This window comes from Vulpes vulpes, chromosome 2 (genome assembly GCF_048418805.1).
Source record: "Vulpes vulpes isolate BD-2025 chromosome 2, VulVul3, whole genome shotgun sequence".
In the NCBI taxonomy this organism is placed as follows: domain Eukaryota; kingdom Metazoa; phylum Chordata; class Mammalia; order Carnivora; family Canidae; genus Vulpes; species Vulpes vulpes.
Genome location: NC_132781.1, coordinates 107,300,863 through 107,325,835, shown reverse-complemented (window position 1 = coordinate 107,325,835; position 24,973 = coordinate 107,300,863). Strand labels below are relative to the sequence as shown.

The following is a 24,973-nucleotide window of genomic DNA, read 5'->3' as shown; positions in this document are numbered from 1 at the left end:
GCTAGTTTATCCTTCACGCCATGAAGAGTCAACAAGACTAACTCTGTACTGGCCTTTACAAGTAAGCCTGTGCATGTGCACTGATGTACAAAGTACTTATCAAAGTGTTCCAGAGCTCTCTCTTTATTTGTGTTTGTGTGACCGAATATCCTTCCCAAAGAATGGCCTCGTCATAGACAAATGCTGTACGGTTATGCTGTTAAAGTGTCATTCTTCAAACCCGTTCTGTACATTGGGAGCTTAGCCTATGATTCCACATAAAAAAGTGTTCTGCTGCCGAAATGCTTGGCCCTGAGAAAAGCAAACGGGAACCACTAAAGGTATTGATACGTTAGCAGATGGGGGACGTATCTTGTGATGGGTGAAACAAACACAGGCGAGGACAGTAGGATAAGTGTTGAAGAAGGAGTTCAGGGCAGTGAGTGGGCAGCTCAGAGGTAGAAGCCAGGGTGAAAAGGTCTGGACAAGACGGCAGGTGGTAGAGACGGGGAGACGGGACCAGCAGAACTGATAAGCCTATAGAAAGAGAGGACTCTTAAAAGTTAAGACACAAATAATTTATTTGATTGTTCAAACACCTTATGACATTCGCAATAGATGCAGCCCCTACAGTCTGGCTATTTGCTGGGACTTAGGAATGGGAATTTGCTCATTTTTAGGACTCATTTGCTCTTTCGCTGAATTAAATACCATTCCAAGCCTGGAATCGAATGATCTTCCATTACTATGTAGCCACTGTTAAACACGTCTCACTTTCCAGATCAATTAACCTAGCAAGAGCAAGTCTGCCATGGAGCCCAGGGTAAAAACTGTTGGGCCTGGTATGGGGCAGTTGATGAGAAGAGCTACTGTATGTTCTCAATAAGAGGCTTTCTGCTTGTATTTTCTAAATTTTAATTTTTAAAATACAGCCTTGCTTACTTCCACAGCAATTTCACTATCATGGGCATCAACGTACGACTTCAAGTTTTTTCTTTGTGAGCTCATCTGCCTGATTTGGAAAATACAGCATGGGTCCTAGGATCAAAAGGAACTCTGGGAATATCTCGTTTTTGCGGCTCCACATAATGAAAACCAGAATAGATATTGCCAAGACTTCGCAAAAGCTTCAAACATACTTAAATTTTTCTAAAGACCTTTTAGGACTTACAAAGCAATTTCACAAACTTGTGATCTTCACACCAACTGGATTAGACAGATTGTATGAATCGTATTTTGTAGATAAGGACACTGAGGCCCAGGGTGGGTGACAGTAAATAAGTGCTGCCAAGCTGATAACTAAGCCTAGGAGTGATATTGTGATTTATAATAAGAAATGTATATTTGGGGGCGCCTAGTTGGCTCAGTGGTTGAGCATCTGCCTTTGGCTCAGGGCGTGATCCTGGAATCCAGGGATTGAGTCCACATCGGGCTCCCTGCATGGAGCCTGCTTCTCCTTCTGCTGTGTCTCTGCCTCTCTCTCTCTCTCTGTGTCTCTCATGAATAAATAAATAAATAAATCTAAAAAAAAATGAAATGTATATTTGGCTTTCACCCCTGTTCCTGGCACAGAGCTCCTAAAACTCTAAGCATTTCCTAAGTGGAAAGAGTGGTAAAGGTGTTTTGTTATTCATAAAAAACCCCTTTCAATCATATTTGAGTTTATGTTAATGGAGTGACTTTTGGAAAGCCCCAGAGGTTGAAGGCACCTGCCAAGAGAGCCAATCGTGAAATGATAAGGGTAGGAACTTCCCACACGCACCCCCTTCCCTCCAAGGATGGAGGAGAGGCTGGAGGTTGAATCAGTCTCCAATGGCCAATGATTTCATCAATCATGCCTGTGCAATGAAATCTCCATTAAAAAAAAAAAGTGACATTTTGAGAGCTTCAGGTTGGTGAACATGTGGAGATGTGGGGAGGATGACACTCAGAGAGCATGGAAACCCGTGCCCTTCCCCACATACCTCGCCCTACGCATCTCTTCCATCTGGCTGTTCCCTGAATTATCTCCTCTTATAATAGGCCAGTGATCTAGTAAGTAAAATGTTTCCCTGAGTTCTGTGAGCTGCTCTAGAAAATTCATTGAACCTGAAGAGGGGGTCGTGGGATCTTTCGAGCTACAGCTGGTTGGTCAGAAGCAAGAGGACAAGCTGGACATGTAGCTGGCATCTACAGTGCGGGGTGGAGGTCTTGTAGGACTGGGTCTTTAACCTGTGGGGTCTGGTACTATCTCCGGGTAGACAATTGAGAGATGAGTTCAACTGTAGCTCAGCTGGTGGTGCAGAACTGCTTGGCGTGTCACACATCTGCTGTCAGAAGTGCATCAGTGTGGTGGTGACTTCTGAGGGTTTGGGGTGGCCAGGGGGTGGGGAGGGACCTCAAGCACTTTCTGTTCATACTAGATTTTCTGACTCCAGGTTATACCCTCAACCACCGAGATTTCTCAGTGTTCTGTTTCAGAAGCGATGGTTACGGAGAGCGGACATCCACATCTGTGTGTCTGTCTCTGTGGAATGCATGAAATAAGATGCTGGTCATCCTCGCCATCATCGAGAGTCAGCCCTTCTCGTGACAGATCACAGTCTCTCAGACAACGTTTAACGAGCGGTGGTGCTGGTTTTCCAACGTGCAGACCGTTTCCCCAGGAAAATCTTCTGGGTTAATTCAGTGTGACCTTATCCTGTGTTGGGATAAGAATTCTCCTCCACCCACGGCTGGTCCGGCGGAGATGAAAAACATGCACACGCCCTGAAATCTTGTCCCAGATGAGTGGCTCTGGGGGATGCCGAATTCCCAGGCAGGCGGAGACAAAAGAGGAAGAGACCCTTGCCATGGATGTTCTGGCTGCATTGTACTGATGGTTCAGGGTGATGTTATTTCTGGCATCATTTTGATTAGTGATTCAAAGACTGGTTTTAACTTGGGGAGAGTCATGCCTCGTAACAGATTTCATTTCTGTTTTCTCTCCTTCGCTAAAATTCAGCTAATTTTGAGACTGTGTTTACCCAGTGCTGGAGGGGATAGAGAAACAAGTAAGATCTGGTCCTTCCACTCGAGAGGCCTACAGTAGGAGATGTAAGGCATTATGTAAATGATGCCATTACAATGCAGGATGATAACACTGATAGGATTGCCAAATGAGGTAGGAAGTTAACATTTCTTGGAAGAATCGATCTTTCCCAACATTCCTTCTTTTTTTTTTTTTTTTTACTTTCCCAACATTCTTTCTTCCACTCTCCCCGCTGCTCATCACACTACCTAGCCATGCTGTTTTCTTTCTCTTCCTAGAGCATGCCATATTTGCTTCTGCCTCAGGACCTTTGCACCTGCTCTTTCCTCTGCCCTCTGTTCTTCCTCTACAACTTTGCTTGCCTCATTCTTTTTCAAAATTTAGGTCTTGGCTCAGATGTCATTATGTCAGGAAGCCCCTCCTGATGACCTTATCTTGCTTATTTGTTTAGTTATTGTCCCTCTTGTCCAACAGAATGTGAGCTACCCATATCTATTTGGGAGTCATGAATAAACTATGTTGGTGAACAGTCTCAAAACATACTGAGATTCAAAGGGAGTAAAGTTAGCCCTTGAGCAGCACAGAGGTTAAGGGTGCCATTCTTCCACATAGTCAAAAACCCATGTATAACTTTTCACTCCCCCAAAACGTAACTACTAACAGCCCACTGTTGACTGGAAGTCTTACTGATAACATAAGCAGTCGATTAACACAGATTTTGGGATGCCTGGGGGGCTCAGCGGTTGAGCATTTGCCTTCAGCTCAGGGTGTGACCCCGGGGTCCCAGGATCGAGTCCCACATTAGGCTCCCTACAGGGAGCCTGCTTCTCCTTCTGCCTGTGTCTCTGCCTCTCTGTGTCTCTCATGAATAAATAAGTAAATATTTTTAAAAAACACATAGATTTTGTGTGTTGTATGTATTATATGCTGTATTCTTATAATGAAGTAAGCTAAAGAAAAGGAAATGTTAAGAAATCATAAGATGGGCACCTGGGTGGCTCAGTGGTTTAGCATCTACTTTTGGCTCAGGTTATGATCCCGGGGTCCTGGGACCGAGTCCCGCATCAGACTCCACATAGGGAGCCTGCTTCTCCCTCTGCCTATGTCTCTGCCTTTCTCTGTGCGTCTCTTATTAATAAATAAATAAAATCTTAAAAGAAAATCATAAGAAAGAGAAAATACATTTAAAATACTGTACCATATTTACTGAAAAAAATCCACATGTAAGTGGACTTGTACAGTTCAAACTTGTGTTATTCAAGGGTTAACTGTATCCAGAGAGAAGAGAACAAGCCTGGGAATTGATCTTTGGCTTTATCCAATTTAGGTGGAATGAGGAGCAAAAGACACCAGCAGTAGGAACTGAGAAGGATGAGGAGGAGGGGAGCATAGAAAGAGAGAAGCCAAGGGTACTGGGTGCCTTCAAGCGAGAAGCTGTTCCAAGCTACAGAGACATTGAAGAGGGTGGGAAACTGGCATTGGATGTGACAAGTGAATGGTCACCGGTGGCTTCTGAGGGAAGCAGGGGCAGTAGGGGCAGAGGCCAAGATGATGAGGGCTTATGGAGAGGGTGGTGAGGATGTGGGTCTCCAAGAACAGCACCCTCCACCTGCTTGTTGGTAGGCAAGAAGGAGAGTTAGTGTGCCATCTTGGGACTGCAGCTTGAGAGAACCTGCTTTGGGAATAGATGGGAAGGTGTGAGTTTGAGTGCAGACCAAGAGGAAACCACAGACGGGAACCACGGTGAAAGAAGCAGGGGGAGTTTTTGCAGGGAAGACTGCAGGGAGATGCGAGAGAAGGAGAGGCAGAGGCCATGGAGGAAGGCTAGGGCCAGGCATGGGGGCCAGGGTGTCATCCTAACCTACAGACAGAATGCTGAGGATGGCCACGAATTATGACCTAAAATTTTGCAGAGAAGTGGTAGGTGAGACTATCTGTTCCCTCTGCGTTTCCAATTTTTGGAGTTCTTTTCTTAAGACGTTCCTTCAGATTTTTCATCTTAAATTAGAAGTGCCTTGTTTTAGAGCCAATTAAATCTGGTTTTACAAACATCTCTGAGATGAACGAAACCTGACCCCCCCCCCCCACAACATATATAGTTTTTCACGCCTTCTTTATGCCCTCAATTAAAAAAAAAAATTCAGGTAATATATGCTCATTGTCAGAAGCAAAATTGGAAAACACAGAAAAGTGAAAGGAGGTTAAAATGTATCTCTATTTCTACTACCCAGAAATAACTGCTCCAATACAGCATGGTGACAAAAAGCATGAATTCTAGAAGCACCTGCCATGGTTCAAAACTGCCTCCATTGTTTCCTCCAGAGGGATAGTTGCAAGTGACATCAACTCTAAAGTTTCAGTGTCTTTTCACATGAGATAGAGATGGTGGTAGCAGTCAATGCCCAGCGGGGCTGTGGCGAGGATTAGATTGGGTAATGTCTCCAGAACATATACCTCAAAAGTGTCCACTTTTATGATAATGGGGCATCTTCCAACGCAAGTCTTTGAACATATAGATGTTCTGCCCCTTGTAAAATGGGGATTGCTTTTGTCTGAATATTATGTATCCTGTTTTTGTTCCCACATACCGGTAACTTGGGAAGACCCTCCTGTAACATCTACAACATTTCCTGTTATCCTAAGGTGAGCGAGGGCAGGAATCCCGCAGATCGAAAGAACTGCTTGTCGTCATGAGCTGGCATGACCTGTTTTCACCCTCTGGAAAGCTGAAGAACTCTGCCTACCATAAGCACACAAGGAGTTCACTTTACAGAGAATCATCACAGGGCAGCAGCCAGTCCTTATTCCTTCTTTACAGAAACAAAAGAGAAGCAAAAACGAAGGATCTGGCACTGTGTCAGGATGTCAGGGAAGAAACAGACTGAAATGTGCCCCGTTTTCAGTTCTCCACCTGGTTTTTGCTGCTCCTCTTTTGGTCAGGCTGTGTTTGCACAGAAAATAAAGTAAGAGGAGGGTCCCCTTTCTAATCAGAGTCTCCCTACGGTGCTCAGTGGCATTGACGGTTCAAGGAGCAGGAGACAGACCCAGCATGAGCAACTCATCCCCAGCACTACTGCAGCCCTTCCAGACACTGGCCTCACAGGCTCAGGGCAGCATTTCCCCATCCCCACCTGCTGGCAGCCGATGTGGTTGTCGGGGTCATGGGCAATGCTCCTCCAAGGCAGGACCTGGAGGATATTACAGACCTGCAGGCCTAGGTCCAACCCCTTGGCTAAGCCCTCCCCAGAGAGTCAGAGTGAAATGCAGGGTCTGCACACAACCCTGGCTCTATCATTACCCTTTTAATTGGTGATACTTTAGATCATTGGTAGGCTAGAAGCAATCAGCAATTGTCTTTAAAAGCAATTTGAATTTTCTTCTAATAAAGGACATGGATTTTAATTCTTTGAGCCACAGACACAATTTTCTTTAGTGGATGGGCCCCATTTATCAAATGCCACAGGACCTTAACAAAGCATACATCATATTCAATTGGGTGAGGTAGTCCTACAACCTGGTTTTAATAATTCTGCTCTTAAATGCCATTTAATGGGTCATCGATCCATCGTCCTCCTAACCCAAGGTACTAAATTGTAAATGCACAAAGAAGGATCTGGAGGCCGGTGAGGCCAAAGAGTCAGCAGGGGTGGAGAAAGTTCTCGCTGGCTCAAGGTCTCTCCGTTCTGCCGATGTGTGGTATTAGTTGCCCGTGGGCTTTTGCACAGGGCTAGGAGCTACCTTTGTAGTCTGCAGTTGCAGCTTCTTCCTTAATTCAAAACACATGGTAATATCAGAGATGGTGCTTGATCTGATGGCAGGCTGATTTGCCAACGTGAAGACAGTGCCCTGCCAGGGTCTACTTTGTTTTGGAATTTCTAGTGTATTAAGACCCTACGGAGAAACTGTGCTCCATATGTGGGGATACCCAGCCATCCAGAAAAGCAGAGGCGAAGGAAAGGAGGGGGTTTGGTTAGTAGTCAGTGCTGGGAGGGGGAGGGCATTGTTCTAACACATAAAGTGGTATATACGAAGAACATTTCTATATTTTCCAGGCTCTCCCACTCTTGGTTTGAAATTGGTAATGCATGTAAAAAATATCGGGGTGTTTTTTGTTTTAAGCCTTTTCAAATTCCTCCCCTAAAGCTGCTGCAAAGGGTCTTCCAAGTGAGGATAGATTTCCAGGAGTGCTTAAATGGTGAATGAAGAATTGATAATGAAACTACTACCACTTACTGAGCACCTTGTGTGTGCTACATAATGTGCTGAGGGCTTTAGGTAGGATATCTTTTTCCTAAAACAATCACATAAGAAATTGGTTTTCATCCCTCATTTAGTAGAAAAGGAAACTGAGGCTCAGAACAACTAGATAGCTTGGCAGGTTCATGCCATGGGTACACAATGGACCTGTATTTGGTGGAGACAGGTAATGTGAATCTGTATCAGTTCGATCTCCAAATCTCTCCTCGTCTTAGGCACAGCATGATGCCAACCTAAAATTATTAGCTGCACCCCATGTTCCTTGCAGCATTATTTTTAAAATATTTATTTATTTATTTTAGAGAGAGAGAATGAGCATGGGTGGGGGGAGGGGCAGAAAGCGAGGAGGAAAGAGAGAAGCAGTCTCCCTGCTGTGTGAGGAGCCCAACGCAGGGCTCCATCTCATGACCCTAAGTTCATGACCTAAGTGGAAATCAAGAGTCGGATGCTCAACCAACTGAGCCACGCAGGCGCCCCTCCTTGCAGCATTATTTACAATAGCCAAGGCATGGAAATTACATGACTGTCCATCAGTGGATAGATGAATAAAGAGGTTGTAGTATATATACACAATGGAATATTATTCAGCCATAAAAAAGAAGGAAATCTTGCCTTTTTTGACAACATGGATGGATGCTGAGAGCATCACGCTGAGTAACATGTCAGACACAGAAAGACAAATACTGTACTATCTCACTTATATGCAAAATCTAAAAACAAAACAAAAAGCAAACTCATAGCAAAAGCTATCAGACTTGTGGTTATCAGAGGCAGAGGGTAGGGGGTGGGGGAATTGGAGGAAGGTGGTCAAAAGGTACACACTTCCAGTTATAAAATAAATTAAGTCCTGGGGATTTAGTGTACAACCTGATGACTGCAGCTGACATTACTCTATGGTACATAGAAAAGTCGTTATGAGAAAAAAAATCCCAAGAGTTCTCACCAAAGGCAAAAACATTTCCTTCCTTCCTTCCCTCCTTCCTTCTGTCTTTCTTTCTTTCTTTCTATATGAGATAGATGTTAACCAAACTTATTGTAGGAATCATCTCATAATATATGTAAGTCAAATCATGATGCTATATACCTTAGACTTATATAGTGCTTATGTCAATTATACCTCAATGCAACTGGAAAAAAATTAATTACTAGCTAGGAAAAAGAAAATAATTGTGAGTGCATGGCTTTGTATTTTTCCCACTGGCATAGAAAATTGTGAATTGATTTGGCAGTGAGTTTTAAGATGCAGATGAATTGACATGAATTTCTGACCAGCATGAGCAATTGGGGAACAGCACAAAGTTGGATGAGAAAACAAAGCAAATGAACTACTCCCAAGTCTTGGCCTTCAGCAAATGCCTGGGAGGGGCAGAAAGCAAGAGATTTTGAGCATTTTTGAAAACTGAGGTTCACCATGAGTTCCACATTCAGTTCTGATCCTCCCTCCTGCCTCCACACTGGATACTTCCTCCAGGCCTCAGAACTGAGTGTCTGCTTGTCCAGAACATTCTTGTTAAATCACTGGCTTGGAAAGTTGTGAAAAGAGTCAGCAGACCCTGAACCAGAGGGTAACCCAAACAGTTTATAAATGACAAGACCAGCCCTCTCTGGCGGATGGCTTTGACTCTGCCCAGATGTCTGTGTGCAAAGGCAAGTCTGTCTTGAAGCTGAAAGATTAAACAAATAGGTGGGTACCTCCAACAGGCTATATACTGCCTGACTGCTGATGTTTATGGATCTTACCACTTCTTTTTGGTCTGTATTTTATCTCAGGCAGAGTCCAAGGAAAAAGGAGGTAGTGTAAATCCTCCTTCGCTGGGAATGAAGTATCTCATATGGAGAACCCGGCTGGGAATCGGGAATCCTTGATGTTATTTCTGGCTGCAACATTAATTCACAGAGTTGAGCAAATCACAAATCATGAGCTTTTTTTTCTGCCTTTGGTTCCTCATTATATTCCTTCCTATTTGTGTCCTTGTATCTCTTTGCCCCTTCTTCTCACTCCCACCCCTACCTTAAGCCACTTAGAAGGTTGATCATATATGGTAACCGTGGATACACTATGTTTCTTCCCCTTTGCTTGCACTGTTCTCCTATTTGGAAACCGTGTCCCAAACTACAGCTTGGATAAATCCTGTCTACTCTTCATCTTGGGCCTTGAACCCTGCTCTGAGCACCTCTGAAATACAGCAGCATTTGTTGTCTGACCTTCTCATGGTCTCTTTTGGCTCCTGCCGGGCATAGCCAGTTACTTTTTCCCCACTTGCCTAATTTACCCCGTTGCCTTAAAAGTTGCAGTAAATATCTTGTCCTCTTCTTTTATGTTTCTCCCTCAATATCTATCAGCACATAGACTGGCATGGAACTCAATAAATGTTGGTTGATTGAAATGTAAAACACTGTTAACACAGTGGCTACCTTTTTATATTGAATGGTTATTGTCTACTGAACAATGCTAAGAGCTTTGCAATGCAATATCTTACAACAATGTTTTGGGGTCTCGTTAATGCTCATTTTACAGTGGAGGGAACTGAAGCTCATTAACAAAGTAGTGATCCCACAACTAGCAGGTGCAAAGACTGAGATTTAGCCCTAGAGCTGTAGGTTCCATTATGCTTGCACTACCATGTCCCCTTGCCTTGGTCAAGAAATACTGGATTGATTACAACAACAATGGTACAAGGCAGGGACATTTACATTCATGATTCCTGCGGCTGGGCTGGCGGTAGGAATAGTAAGTAGGCAACTAAAACAGAAAGAGGAAGGAGATAATGTGGGGATTCCATGCAAAGAGCTTGGCAGACAGCAGATTCTCAAGTGGGATCCCCATGTAGGCCACACTGCTGACTGCTTCAAATCCTGAATTTTGAACTTAAATACTGACTGGGCTTGAATCTTGGCCCTACAACTCACTAGCTGTCTGATCTTGAGTGAGTGACTTAAACTTTCCCTGTGCATATAATTGGACAATATGGTACCTCCCTCATTTGGTTGCCTTGAGAGTTCAATATACACATGAGAAGTGCACATACAAAGTAATGTCAGCTATTACCATCAAGAATCTCTAACTTAGACCAAAGCAATAGAATCTAGGGTTACAGGCAGAAGGTGGGTATCTCACAGGGATTTTTTTTTGGGGCGGGGGGGGGGGGCGTTAAGAGCTCCTTTTTTATCCTTCAATTCCTAACACAACAAAGAAACTGCAGACAAGTAGTTTCAGAAGAGGGAGAAAGGCAACCCAAAGACTGTGTCTTGAGGATTTCCAGACAGGCTGCTGCGGTGCTGACGGGAAACTAGTGATGGAGGTGAGGGACAGGGGTGGGCACCAGGAAGGACCCCCTGCTGCTACACACTGGACACTGTAGTATGTGAATTGGTGTTTTCTACAAACACTAAACACAGTGATGAAGAGCCGGTGCAAATCAGGCCTGTGATTGTCTCATAGGAGCTAGGTGACCTTGGGCTGAGTGACCCACCCTCCACTTCTTATCTGTAAAATACAGTAATCATAGTAGCTACCTCAGGGGATCCTTGGGAGAGTTAATGTATATGCAGAAGATTTGTATATGCAGAGAAACACTTTTAATTTATTTTACTTTTTATAGTTAGAACCAGTCTAGACAAGTGGTTCCCTTGAGTGGTTGAGATGTAGCCTTGACAGAACAGAAGGGCTTATGCTACCTTAACAAGATTCCCCAGCACTCCAAGTATTTTATTCTACAAAGTGGATTAAATATGGGAATTTTATTAGACAGCGTGGCTGGAACTCTCAGAATCCCCTCTCAGCAACTCCCTCCCTGCAATGGTTATCTGATAATGTCTATCAAGATTCAGAAGCTGTGAATTATTTTTTTCTTTTAAGATTTGAGATCATCAGGTGATCTGCTCTGAATATCCTGCAGAGAGCTTTCAGAGGAAGGCCAAGTTGTGTGGCAACGGCTGAGCCAATTTTTTCCAAGGGTTTACCTAAGGCTTCATGGGTGTGGGAGGTAAACTAAATATAGCATCAGTTGCTAAAAGGAGGCCAACCAACCTCATCCGTGTCCCCGATTCCGACCCCAGCACACAGTGAGAGCTGGCGTTTCACGCCCTGTCTGCTGCCTTGCCTGGATCTGAGCCCTCCAAAGAGGTGTCAGCTGCAATTTGCCCCCCAGGGCAGAATATCAACAAGCACTTCCTCTTGCTCAGAAAATGCTTGGGGGTGCCCTGAGCTCTTGGCCAAGAGAGAAAACAAACGGCAGGTTATTTGGCCCAGACCAGAAGGCGCTGTGGAAAAGCCACAGAGGCCTCCCCAGAACAGGGAAATCACAGACAGAATGCTCCCTTAGGGAAACACAAACAAAGCTGCATGGTGTGCGAGACGCAGCCCCCCAGCCTGGATCCAGGCTCCTCAGGGAGGAGAGAACAGAGGGCCCTTCAGATTCCTAGGAACCACTACCCTGTGACTTTCATTCAGCTCTGAGTCCCCTGTGGCATCTGCTACCTAAAATGCCAAATTGCCTGCTTCTAAGCGTGGGTCGCAGCTTGTTTATTTTCCAACAGAATTGTCTGTCAAGAGACTTCCTTAAATTTCCCCAAGAAACTTAAAAGGAAGCTCACAAATAACAGTCCTACACACATCTTGGAAATCAAGGGGTTTTTTTTCTTCTCTTTCTTGGAGAAATCAAGAAATACTGTTTTGTATCTCCACTCATTTCTCAGATGAGATAATACAAAAATGACTGGATATCTGCAAATTTGCTTTTATTTTTAAACAAATGAATACACTGATAATAATGGCTTGATATTTATCTAGCCCTTACTATTTATCAGGCATGGTCTAAGTATTTTATATATAACATCTCATTCCAGAGTTTTTATTTCCATTTTACAGAGGAGATTTGGTCTGAAAATTACACCTAATTCACTAACCCCAGGGGACATGCCCTGATCCTCTGTGATGGGTGGGCCAGCTGTCCATGCACCTGCTCTTCTCAGTGTCCCTGTTGGGGGTAGTCATGTGACTGTTTGGGCCAATGGGATATGAATAGAAGGGAAGACTGCCATTGCTTGGTCTGACACCTAAAAAAGTCTGATGGGTGCTTCCCTTCTCTGTCTTCTTTTGGTAAATGAATAGGTCACTTGGTCCCTATTAGAAGGCAAAGTCATAAAATTACTCTGAGTGATCCCATGGAAGGCTGTCTACCAAGAACACTGTTGGACTTACTATGAGTGAGAAATAAATTTCTGTCATGTCAAGTCACTTAGATTTCCAAAGTACCTGCTGCAGAAGCCCAAGTTACTTTAACTGATGTGCCCTATGATAAATATGAATTGATTCTTAGTGGGCCCTTATAGCAGAATGGGCAGATAGTTCTAACGCACATATTTTCTCTCAATCTACAGGGTGTGCCTCCCTATTGAGGAAATTCTCCTCACTTAGAAAGATGATATGGACCACGTACCCTGTTTCCATCTTCCAAAGGGAGTCAGCATGACATGAAAATAATCAGATTGCACAATCATCATTTATTGGGAACCCATCTGGTGTGTGGATGAGCTCATCCCCTTGAGAAAAAAGAAAATTTACAGCTGAGGCTGGTTGGTGGGGCCTTCCCAAAATAGTCCAGCTGGTTTTCAGAAGGTCCAGCGGTGGCTTAGGATGCTGCTAAGTCAAGAGCACCCAGTGATCACACTGGTCAAGCAGTATCATTATCGTAAATGATAGGAAACACATTACACCTATTAAGTCAGGACAGGTGATAGAAGGCTTGACACATTCCGTTTTCTTGTTCTGTGTACCGCAGCAACTCTGAATCATGTTATTCCTGCCCGTCTCCCTCCTACCTCTTAGCCTTGTTAACTCCCACTTGTCTTTAAGATCTCTGTTCATGGGTTGCCTCCTCAGGAACACTTCCCTGAACATCTAGGAACAGGCAAGTATTGGATCCTCTTACACGACCAGGTACCTTGTCCTCAAACATTGACTCATGAATGTAATTTCATGTGAGTTTGTATAATTATTATATCAGTGCCAATGCATGAATGAATGTCAGCTCTCCACCAGTGGCATCTAACCTCTATTAGTATATGGAATCATGTCTGGTTTTGTCCACCATCCCATCTCCAGAACATAGCTCATAGTAGGTGTCTGCTCATTATTTGTTGGATAGATGGGCAAACACATGAATGAATGAGTGAGTCTGCACTTTTAATTAGTGGACTAGCTGAGGCAGACATAGGCCATACCCAGATTTACTGTAAAAGCTAGAAGTGTAACTTAGAATACTTGGCTGCAGCAGCTCGTTTTCCAAATGACTCTGTTGAAGAGACTACTCAGAATCCACTCAAATTTGCATAGCTGAGCATTGCCCCCAGAGCAAATGTCTAGCATCGCTCCTGAAATCTTTGTCCACAGAAGGCCAACTACAAGCTTCCCGGAGCCTGGATGTGGTCCCCTTTACTTATAACACCTCCCAGTGGTGTGAAGAATCAGAAAGAAAGGAAAGTACAGGTAAACTATAACAAAGATAGGCCTGGGGCGCCTGGGTGGCTCGGTGGTTGAGCATCTGCCTTTGGCTTGGGTCATGATCCCGGGGTCCTGGGATCGAATCTATGTCTACGTCTCTGTCTCTGCCTCTCTCTCTGTCTTTCATCAACAAATAAATCAAATCTTAAAAAAAAAAAAAAAAAAAAAAGATAGGCCTGTGTAGTTCTCTTGAAGTTAAGAAGTGTGAAAATTATCTCTCCTATGATGGGATTTTGAAAAGACACCAGTTTGTGAAGAATGGGACATTTTGAGGATGTCAGGTAAAAACTCTTGATTTAGTTATCATTTTTTCACTTGATGGCAGAGAAATTAGGGCCCCCATGGACTCCATCAGCTCCAACCCAGAGACACCCAAATGTACAATTTAAGTGAAACACTGGTTACTCCCTTTCCAATGGGATTACTATCCACAAACCCTACCTCTGGAGAATTGAGAAGCCCCTACTGTCCAAAGGGAGTCTGATATTGTTCCGAAGCTAAAATTCTGAGTTGATTCGCACAGTGCTTTTGAAGATTAGCATGTGTTGGGAGGGACCCACCCAAAGTGAGGGATGGCTGAGGTAGTAACTGACTGGAGGGCGGCTTTTTAAACCTCCAAAGTACTACTTTCTTACTGGAACTGAGGAAAATGCCTTCCTGGAGGATGAAAACATACCACATGTGAGACTCAAAAAATATTTGACGAACAAAGTAAAAATCGAGTTCTTACATGGGTTGCAAACTCTGTCCACATCAAAGAAGAATGAGAAAATCCAAGAATGGGAGTTTCGCTCCCGGTCTGATTGCAGAGACGTGCTTCCGTGTCAATGTGGGAACAGACTGCTGCAAAAGGTAGGGTGTGTGACGTTCAAGCGCTCGGGGAAACGCAAACACATCATCCTTTACTGACAGGCACCAACCAGTGAGTGGCAGAAAAGGGTAAAACACACAAATGCACAGACTTGACAAAACTTAGAAAGACATATGATACTAGCTAATTGTTCTTCTGGGTGCAAACCTCCTTTCCCCCCCCTTCCTTTACCCGGAACACATGTTATAGATCACTGGAGAAAACGCTAAGCCCCACGCCATCTGTAGGCATTAAATAATACAAAGGGCACAGCCCTTTGAAAACATACATTGCCATAACGCAATGATGAAAGGGGAACAGCTAAAATAGCAAATTGAGAATCAAAGCCTAACTTTCCACATGTGGAAACGTTTGCTGGAATCATGGCAAAATCCACCGGTCCCAGATTGGTTGTATTAGTTGTTTCAGAAGATACGGATGGATCGGTGAAAAACCCAATCTCATTTTGGAGGACTTGCTCATTGTTAGGGCAATGCAGCCCTGACATCACTATAACTCATCATGCAGACAGCTGACAGAGTTGCACTTTCAGAATAGTTCCATCTCTAGAACCTCTCAGTTTCAGAAACAGGTTTTCTACTAGGAAGAAAACACACACACCTTTCTCTTGGACAATTCACCCCATCCCAGGAGGGTAGGGCCAAGCTCATGGATCAGCTCACTTGCCCCAGTGTGGCTAGATCATTGCAGGCGTGGCTCTTGTGGCATGAAGAGCTAGGGGCAGAGCACTGCGACGGAACTGGTACATATGATTTAAAGAGGACTCTTCCCTGATTCCTGATACTCGGGTGGTCACGAGGGCCATGGGGCCCTGTTTCCTCCCAGAAGCAGCAGTGATGGGTGAACACAGATAATTTGAAGACCATAGAACAGACCACACTTCCTGGAGGAAGATGGGAATGTGCCCTGGGACATTTTTGCAGCCCTACTTTCTCTGATACAGCTTCCATCCTGAAGTCAGGAGGACCAGGTGTGTCGCCCCTTTTGTGCTCTGTTCAGCAGGCATTAGAAAATAAAAAGCAGAAACAAAGTTGACAACTCTCATGAAGAGTGCAGTTTCTACAAATAGACCAAAAATAAAAAAGATAAATTTTTAAAAAAACTGATGACATCCAACTTAAAAAAAACTATCACAATCTAAAACAGGCTCACATATGCCAAACATATGTGATCCCCATCTTTGGGGCCAGAAGCAATTTATGGCATGGCAATAATTCAGGTTATTGGTCTTATTTATTTTATTTTTCCTATAATTCATACTGCACAACCAAGGCGGGTTGGGGGGGTGGCTGGAAGGGTACAGGGGTGCATTTATCATGAAGCTTAAACTTCAGGGCTCCTTACTTCTTGGGGTCTCTCCCAAGTCTCCAGGACAATTCCTGGCAATATGTGCAAATACTCATATTTGTAGAAGTGAGCTATTTTAATTGTCATCAGTTATGACTCATGGCTCTTTCTGCACTGCTCTCCCCTCTATTAAACTTTCCCTCTTGATGAGGTAGCTGGGGGCAGTTTTGGAATTCAGCTAAGGGTAAAGTTGAGTTGAGGTACATGTAGTTTGAGTCTAGTGGGATATATGTATGTATGAGGCTCACAGTCATTTCCAGCTATGAAAAAGTGGAGGTGAGCTGTACCAGTGTGGAAATGGGTTCTAGCCAGCTTCCTCACCCCTAGGTGCTACTGACACCTGTGTCATCCACAACAGACCAGAGAGAGATTTTATGCAGATATTACTACATGTTATAGCACTTGGCTGTGGAGGTATGTGACCTCCATCCACACAGGAGAAATAAAGTTTAAAATGCGAAGAGCCAAAGGCTCCTGGGTGGCTCAGTGGGTTAAGCATCTGCCTTCAGCTCAGGTTACAATCCCAGGGGCCTGGGATGGAGCCCCTCATCAGACTCCCTGGTCAGCGGGGAGCCGGCTTCTCCCTCTCCCACTCCCACTCCCCCACTTGTGTTCTCTCTCTCTCTCTCTCTCTCTGTCAAGTAAATAAATTAAATCTTTTAAAAAATTAATAAAATGAAATGCTAAGAGCCAGAATCTAGTCTGTGGAGAAACCTTCCAACTGTCAGACAGGTAAAATTATAAGTAAGGAGTTTGTCAAGGAGTGGAAGGTTTTCCCTCTGTCAGTAGTATATATAATATACAACATACACAATCACAAAAGCACCCTATAATTTTCTTTTTTCTTATTAAAGGGAATAGAATGTAATTGAATTTCTCCAGAATTCCTGTGTTTAGAGGGCACGTACCTGTGCTTTTACTGTAAACAAGTATGTTTGGTAACAGATCATATGGAAATGAAGCCTGGCAGAAGGCTTTCCAAATTTGACAGCAATTCTAAAAATTTGCACACTATTTCCAACAACATGTTGGGCCTCTGAAAGAAAGCTTTCTAGCTTAACAGTAATGAAGGGACACTTTTTGATCAGCCGTGCTAGCAGAAGAGAGTGATTGCCTAGGGAAGAAGAGATCATGGAGTAAGGCAGTCAAAAGATACAGGACGAAGAAGGGTAACAGCGATGTGTCAGGCAGTTAATTAACGGACACGTCATTTCTCTGGATTTCATGATGCTTATGGTGTTTGCTTTCTTACATCGGAATGGGCTGTGATTTTCCCTTCACACCTAAGTTTGCCTAATTTTAAGTTATTTTTCTTTTAAGTAATTTTTAGTTATTTTTCTTTCAAAATGTCCCTACCCTGGATTATCGAATTATAGATTCTGTATCCATTGTAGGCTCCACAGTGAGGCCTGGTCCGAGAGAGCGATGTGAGAAAGAAGTGCTGAGCGCCAGCCACTGCAGAAAGGCAGATGTCCCTGTGGGGAAGAGCTGGCGCTCTGGGCAGCGCTGCCTCCCACCTGCCTGGAGAGTGATGGGGATCTGGGAACGAGGCAGGTTGCCCCCGGGGGCTGCCGTCCTGTTCTAGAGGGGTCGCTCTGTGCTCATTGACCACCATACCTCTGTGGGAGCTTGTGTGATCATGTTCGTTCTTGTGACACGGAAAGCTGCTAACATTTATGGAGCGCTATGTGCGTGCCGAGCAATGGGCTGAAAATGAACTGAATTCTTTCTCATGATTATCTCATCCTTAGTTATAACCCTCACTTTTTAGGGGACATATAATGCTTTTTTTTTTGTCTTCCGTTAGTGGTTCTTTCTGATATTGTGGATCATATACAGATTGCCAGGCCTGATACTTAGATATTCTGAATCATTAGGTATAAGGTGGGGCTCATGAAATTAATATATGTATGAGTGTATTTTAAGGTGGCCCCTTGTGGTTCTGCCAACATCTGCTTAGTGTCTGACAGTAGACTGGGCCTCCTGCTCAGGGACCCGCTGGCACATTAGAATCACCTGGAAAGCTTTAAAAACAGACCAATACCCAGACTCCACTTCTGATATCAATTATATCAGAATCTCTGAGAGTTGGGCCTGGGTATGGGGAGTTTTTAAACCTTCCTAGTTGAATCTGAAGTTCAGCCAGGATTGACAGCCACCACTTTAGCCAACAGAGAGACTGTAAACCATGAAACCACTGCTATGAAATAATAGGAAAAATATATATTGGTCCCTGCACCTCCTTCCTGGCGCAGAGCTCCTAAAACCCTTTTAATTTTCCTAAGTGATAAAAGCACGGGGAACATCTTCTGTTCTATTTGGTGTTTGACCCTGGTTCCTGGAACAGAACTCCTAAATCCCTTGGAATTTCCTGGGTGGTAGCTGTGTTTTTTGTTTTAATGAGGCGACTCTGGCAGGGCTCCTGGATGGGGGCTGGGCACCAGAAAGCTATAATTAGAAGCTTGGAACTTTCAGCCCTACCCCTCCAACCTCCAGGAAGGGGAGAGGGACTGTTAATAGAGTTAATGATTGATCATGTCTTCATGAAGAATCATCCCAAAAGTACTGGGTTCAGAGAGCTTCCAGTCTGGTGAACAAAGCTACCGGCCGGGAAGGTGGCACAACCCAAACTCCAAGGGGAACAGGAGCCCAGAATCCTCCCAGTCACCCCTGTGTATCTCTTCATTGAGCTGTTCATCCCAATCCTCTGTCATAGCCTTCATCACATAATACACTGGTAAACATAAGAAGCATGTCCCTGAGTTCTGTGAGCTGTCCTAGCAATGATGGAACCCAAGAAGGAGGTCCGGGGACCATCTGATTTGTAGCCAAGTCAGACAGAAGTCAGGTGTAATCTGGGACTTACTACTTGTTACTGGCATCTCACGTGGGGGTGCAGCTCCTAACCTGGGGAGTCTGTGCTCTTGAGAGTCTGTGCCCTAATTGCTTGGTGTGGAAACACCCCACACCTGGTGCCAGAAGTGTCATGAGTGTGGAAGCAGGGTGTGAATAAAGGAGAGCACCTAGACTTAACAAAATATATAGGAATGGCCATTAGTTACCTCATAAGGACACTCTCGATGAATTCTTCCCAAGATAAAAAAAAGTTAAGAGTATAGTATATATTTAAAAAAACCCAGCACGTCCCATTTCTACATGCTTTGGTATGCGTAGCACACTCACAAACGTGTCCTTCTTACTCAATCCGTGCACCACTTTGAACTATCACCCCTACTCTACAAGGGAGGAAGCAAAGGCTGTGAGAGAATACAAGATTTTCTGGTAAAGTCTTCCCCTAGCAACATTAGTTTCTCTCTGCTCTTACCTTGAGGATGTTATTAGTCAAAATGCAATTATTTGGTTTCTCGATTCTTCCCCAGGAGGCTGTGAGCTTTTGAGGATGAGCCAGTATTTTATTCTAAATGTCCCTTCAAATCAACTCTGCTTGCCAGCGTGAGTGGGGGCTGGGAACAGGTAAAGCTGCCAACCCGGACCCCTGGGTCAGTGATTAGACTTGCCATCCTGGCTCCCTGCTCAGTGACTGCTTTCCCCTGGCACGTGTGGGCATTACCTGCTGGCTGTGGACAAGGCTGTGCAGGTCAAAGGCATTGGCCCCGGGCTGACCAGCCTGGCTCAGCCACAGGCAGGCGGTGAATGAGCCCAATGTGCAATTAGCTTCTCACAGGGCTGGTGAATTGAGGTAAGGCTGAGCAGCAGCATTTTTTTTTTTTTTTTTCCAGGCCTGGAGGCCAATAATTCAGTGTTCTCTTCAGGACACTCACAAAGTTAAGGGAAGTCCTGGAAAAAGCCCCCTGAGTGGGGGCTAGCCCACCCTGCTTACTTGATGTAGAGTCTTGGTTTTTATATAACTTGATGAGACACAAGAGAAGACAAACAAGAGATAAAGTGGGAGATCCAGGTAGGGACCCGAGACCCCCAGGCTCATGCGCGATCACAGCAACAGCTAAGAAGAATTAGATCATTAGAATGGTCCTGATTATGGAATTATACCAAATGCCAACCAGAAGTACAGGAAAAGCTGCAGATGGGCAGACCAACCACCTGACTACTTGACTCTCCCACCTGGGAGACTTTGTCCAGGATTCTTTCAGATTCACAACTCATGGTTTGGAAATACCGTATGCATTTTTCAGCCCACTGTCAAATCTGGGAAGACTGCTTTCAAGTTTCTTTTCTGATCTATTACAGACAGGTTTGCTGTTTGTAGTAACACTCAAGGTATGTGCCCTTCAAACACAAGAGTTCTGGAAAAAGAGCTCTTTCCCAGAAACCACCTGAACCGTGTGCACCCCGTCTGCTGATGAGGTGATGAAGAAGCAGGAGTGGGAGCCCTGGAGGGCTGTGTCCCTCTGTGAAATCAACGCAGGGCTCTTGGGCACGTCTTCCAAGGAGACGTCCCTTCAGTGAGTCCAGACATTCCATGAGGAGAGGTCAGGGGAGGGGAGGCCACATGGCCCCGCACTGTTTAGCCATGACAGTTCATTAAGGGATTATATGCTGCCAAATTATGCCTAAAAGCACAAAGGCCAGCTGTACGTCCTTGGTTCCAAGCAGTGGGGTGAGCCAGCTAACCAAGACAGCAAAACCACTCAAGTTGACTTAATGAGGGAAACCATCAACGGAGGAAGAGCTAGTGACAGCCCCTTTGAGAGCAGTCCGGGGAAGAGCCCCCCCTTTAATGCTCTGCCTTCACACCCCTGGTCAGGTCTGGTCCTTTCTCTCAGTCTGAGCTGGGGCAGTCCCTGTGGCAAGTGGAACCTGGGGGAATGCCACCAGTCTGGACGGATGGCTGGGGACAGCAGACCCTCTCATTTTCCCCTGCGAAGTGCCTTGCACCCCCAGCCAGTGGACTCAAAAGAAGGGCCACCCTCCTGCAGGCAATGTTCTCTCTTGAGAAGAAGAGGCCGTGTGTGGATGTCTGGCTTCAGAGGCTGCCGGGGAAGCCAGCAAAGGGCAGCGAGGTGAGGACAGAGACTCAGTGCTGTTTCTCAGCATTCTTCCCTCCTTGCCTCCTGTGCATGGCCACGGCTCCTAACTAGCTGGCCACCGCCCCCCCCCACCCCCCACCGACACACGGACACACACATGCACATCTTTTGAGAAAACAGCATCTCTCATGTGAGAGGAACATGAGCTCACAGAAAAGGCATCCTTGTCTTTATAGCCAGAAACCTTTGCTTTAAATCACAGGGCTCTGTCCTTCACCAGCAGCGTGACTTTGAACGAATGATAAACTTCTCTGAGTTCCAATAACCTCATCTCAAAATAGTGACAAAAGCACCTACTTTATCTGGTTGCTCAAAGACTGAATTGCGTCCTGTGTACGAAGCACCTGTCGCAGTGCCTGGTACCTAGAAGATGATGTTTGATCACCATTAGCCGCTCCCCCATTATTACAACACTCATCAAAATACTAAACATGTGACAACAGCGTACACTGCTCCCCCATCATCCTGCACTGGTTTCTGATGCTACAAAGAAACATAAGAAGAGCTTCAGTCCCACCTGGTAGACAGCCCTGGAGATGCACCATGGTTTCAGCATCAGCTGCAGGACCCGAAGGTGTCCCCCTCGGCACGTCCTCAGGACCCGGGAAGTCAGGCCCCACAGCAGACGGTCCCAGCTACATAGCAGGTCTTCCGAGCCAAGCAGCCCTGCAGCCATGCCAGCTCCAGGCCCCGCCTTTACCCCTCTGGTCCCAGGCCCCACATACAGGGCTGTGTTCTTTTAGTAACTCAAAGTTCAAATGTCACCAAGATTTAATCAGGCAAGGGAAAAATGCAGTCAAAATAACTCTGTTTCCTCTGTCCCACTCTCCTCTCCTACCTTCCCTCTACCCTCACTAATCTGCAGGGACTGTTTTCCCTCAAGGATTAGCAAATAGCTCCTAAATCAAAATGCTTTCTCTCTGTCTCTGGGAACTAACCAGGGGCAAGGTAAAAACAAGTCTCTCACTCTGCAGATAATTGCACAGCCCTCCCTGTCGGGGAACCGCTTTGGACACAGAACTGACTTTTGGGGCAGGTCAACCCAAAATTTAGGGAAGAGCATAAGCCCGGAGGTTATCACTGGGTTCTCGTGGTTTCAAGATTCCATCCAGGGTGAGAAGCAAAGGGGAAGGAGCTCTGGCTTCCCCTGCCAACATTCCCAAGGCATTCCATCTATCCTCTTAACTCTTTAAGACTTAGAGAAGCAAAGAGTTTCTGTGTGGTGAAGCAAAAATCTAACTTTATACCAACACTGGAGGGGTTGCTATTTCTGGGGGTGCTTTACAAAAGCACAGGCATTTTCTTTGGAAATTTCCCAAGTTTACATTAGGATTAAAAGGGCTGTAAGAAAACTTATCTATCAGATTTAATATCAACATCTGTGATTTTGGGGGAAAGCAGATAAAAGAGGTAAAGGCAACATATCTCATTTCTCCCCACGATGGGGCATTTTCTGCAAAAGCTCTTGTGGCTCTATCATGTGTTAGATAAGCCCTATGAAGACCTCAACCCAAGGGAAGATATCCGGTTAAATGGGGTATAGCTATTTTCCATGTCTATTACGTTTTTTGAGTTTTGATCATTTTTAAAGATTTATTTATTTATTTGAGAGAGAGAGAGAGAGAGAGAGAGAGAGAGAGAGAATGAACACTACAAGCATGGGGGGAGGGGCAGAGGGCAAAGGAGAAAGAGAATCTCAATCAGACTCTGTGCTGAGCACAGAGCCCACTGCAGGGCTTGATCTCTCGACCCTGAGATCATGACCTGAGCTGAAACCAGGAGTTGGATGCTCAACCAATTGAGCCAGCCACCCAGGTGTCCCAGGTTTTGATCATTTTTAACCTTGTTTCAGAAGGGCATCTGCATCTGAATTCAATAGGTGGTTATATGCCAAAGAGGAAATAATGAGGTGCTATACTTAAAGTAGATAACACAGGGTGTGGCCGTAGCTGATTTTTATTTTTTTTGTGTGTGTGCACTTACCATGATCAGGCAAGTCAAGGACATGCCTACCCCTGATAATACAAAACTCTAGTGATGGTTTCCAATGTTGTGTTTCTCTAAACCATCTTCTCTTAATTCCTTTCCCTTTTTGCTATGGGTAAAGACATTAATTAATTAATATGTGAGGATCATTTTCATTTAAACTCCTCTTTGATGAATCTTATCACCATGAGTAAGAGCTCTAGGGTAAAACATTATACATGATTTCATTCCTACATGTTATTCCTTTATTTCCACACACTCTGTCATACAAGGCGAGGGGATACTAAAGAATCTTGCTTTCCTACAAATACTCCCTCACCAGAGGTTGTTTCATTAAGACAGAAGGAAGGAAGAAGGGAAGAAAGGAAGGAAGGAAGAATGAAAAGAAAACAAAAGAAAAATTTAAAACTCATAGTATGTGGAAAATGATTGCTCCATTAACATTAGTTAACCACCTTGGAATTCTCAAGAAAAAACAAATGCAAGCTACATCATAGTCAGCTTTTGCCTGTGTCCCTGAGCTCATGTTCTCCATCCTCTGGGGATTTTGGCTGTGAACCAAGCTCTTATCCAAAGCGTGTAATTATGGAATAGATAGGGGCAGTTTTAAAGGCACCGTTTTACTCTATGATTCAACAATGTGACTTTAAAACAATTTTTAAAGTTAAATGTATATTTAGCTTACGGTCTGGGAATCTTTTAAGTATAAAGGTGCCATAATAAGCTTTTAACAACATTCCCGAATATAAACCTATTAGTTCCTGAGAACAGCAAGACTTACTCCAACTGACCTGAAATCTTTATCACTCATGGGGACAGAGACGTCCTTTGTGGAGCTTGGTAGCTTCAGCAGATGTGCTGGTGGAGGACACTGCCCAGTGTCTTCAGCGTATCTGGTTCTGCCCGAGATTTGAGGTCCGTAACTCAGACTTTGATGGGGCAGCTTCCTCGACGGCATATGGGATGTTGTGCATGCAAACAGCACCACTGCCATCAACCGGGAAGCCCGTGCTTTGAAAGGGGTGTAGAGTGCGCAGAGCAACGAGACATGGATGTGTGTGTGTATGTGTGTCCATACATGCGTGTCTGTGCACGTATGTCTATCTGCGGGTCTGAGTATGCATGCCTGCGTGTGCATCTGGGGGATCACAGTGCAGAGGGTGGCAGTGACCTGCTCAGACCACATGCACATTGTAATGGAACAGGGACATGATCTCAGGGCTCAGCAGGCAAAAGAAGGATCTGCACTTGCCTTGGTGACTCCTCCCTCTCTAACCACGTTCTTTATTCTTTCTTTGAAAGTAATAGAAAATCAGGGTTTTTCTGGGCAGCTTACCACTTACACAGTCGCTCACTAGACTTTAAAGAGTGATGAATCAGTGGCCCTGTGGGTGACTAAGGGGTGACGAACAGCATTTGAGATACCAGGAAGGCGCCGGTAAGAGCGATTACAGAGTCACCTCTCCTTTCAGGAGACTTCTTGCTAACATTTGGGGTGAAAAGAGTCTGAGGGTTGAGTCAGTTGGCAGGATTGGCCTTGTTGCTGAGTGTTGGCCCATCGTACCCCCTGGGGAACATCACAAGTGGGAACCGAAGTCTTGGTCCTGTGGTTCCATATTTGGGAAGGGACCGGGGCTGGAAACTCTAAGTCAGGTGCTGACCTGGGGAGATGGCAGGTGTGGCCAAGCCAGGAGCTCCCACCCAGGGTGATGGCAGGAGAGGCAGGTGGGGTTTGCACGGCACACGGAGCCACCCCTACCCTGCCAGCTGCTCCCCGCCTTGCACAGCTGTTCATCTTCCCTGTGTCTACCTCCGCCTCTGGGTTTTCTGTCCCTGCTTCCAGACTCTCGTTCACTGTATTTGTAAAGACAGAGGAATTCTTCTCAAAGCAATAAATGCCTTTGCCCGACTCTAGGGATGTTTTCAGACATAATTACCGCCTCGAGAAGGACTTGGAAAAGCTCTAAGTTGAAAGTAATATGCAGCGCAATTAGGAACGAAATTTGCAA

General features: G+C 44.9%; 1 protein-coding gene across 10 annotated transcripts in view; it reads right to left on the bottom strand.

Annotated features, from left to right (window-relative positions):
• FRMD4A (FERM domain containing 4A) overlaps nt 1–24,973 on the bottom strand; it is a 614,318-nt gene that overhangs the window by 266,446 nt on the left and 322,899 nt on the right. The window lies entirely within an intron of this gene.